Source organism: Fulmarus glacialis, unplaced genomic scaffold (assembly GCF_000690835.1).
Source record: "Fulmarus glacialis isolate BGI_N327 unplaced genomic scaffold, ASM69083v1 scaffold2974, whole genome shotgun sequence".
Lineage (NCBI taxonomy): Eukaryota > Metazoa > Chordata > Aves > Procellariiformes > Procellariidae > Fulmarus > Fulmarus glacialis.
The window spans coordinates 1,929-2,535 of record NW_009205896.1 but is presented as its reverse complement, the minus strand read 5'-3'; positions in this window follow the sequence as shown (position 1 = coordinate 2,535).

Below are 607 nucleotides of genomic sequence, written 5' to 3'. Positions count from 1 at the left end.
GGAGGATGCTCCCCGCAGCCCGGCCGATCCCCCCCTGCCCAGACGAGGCCTTACACCCCAACATCCTCCTCCGGCCGGCACGAAACGGGGCAAAATCCCTCCATTTTGGGGTTTTCCCTTGCTCCCACACGGCGCAGAGGGAGAAATACTTTGCCCCGTCCCCCCCCAACCCGTCACGGTCACACAGGGTTTGTTTTGGGGTTCGGGGGGATTTAGGGGAGGAAAAAACCGCTTTCACCCCCAAAACGCCACTGACGGGGAGAGGTGGGAGACGCCACTGTTTTGGGGCTCTCCGGGGACACCCCGATATCCCCATCCACCCCCCCTCCTCCAAGGGTCCCGTTGACTGAATGTGCCTGTTTTTTCTAAAAATCAACTTAAAAAGCCTACCTCCGAACCCCCCCTCCCTGCCACCCCACCCCGAATTTCACCTCCCAGAACCCCCCAAAAGAGAGGAGCCAACCGGGACGGTGGCAGAGCAGCCCCGAAACCGGCCCCGTGCGCAGAAAAATTGTCCAAAAATGACAAAAATAGCCCAAAAAATGACCGAAGTAGCCCAAAAATTGACCAAAATAGCCCAAAATTAACTGAAACCACTCAAAATTGA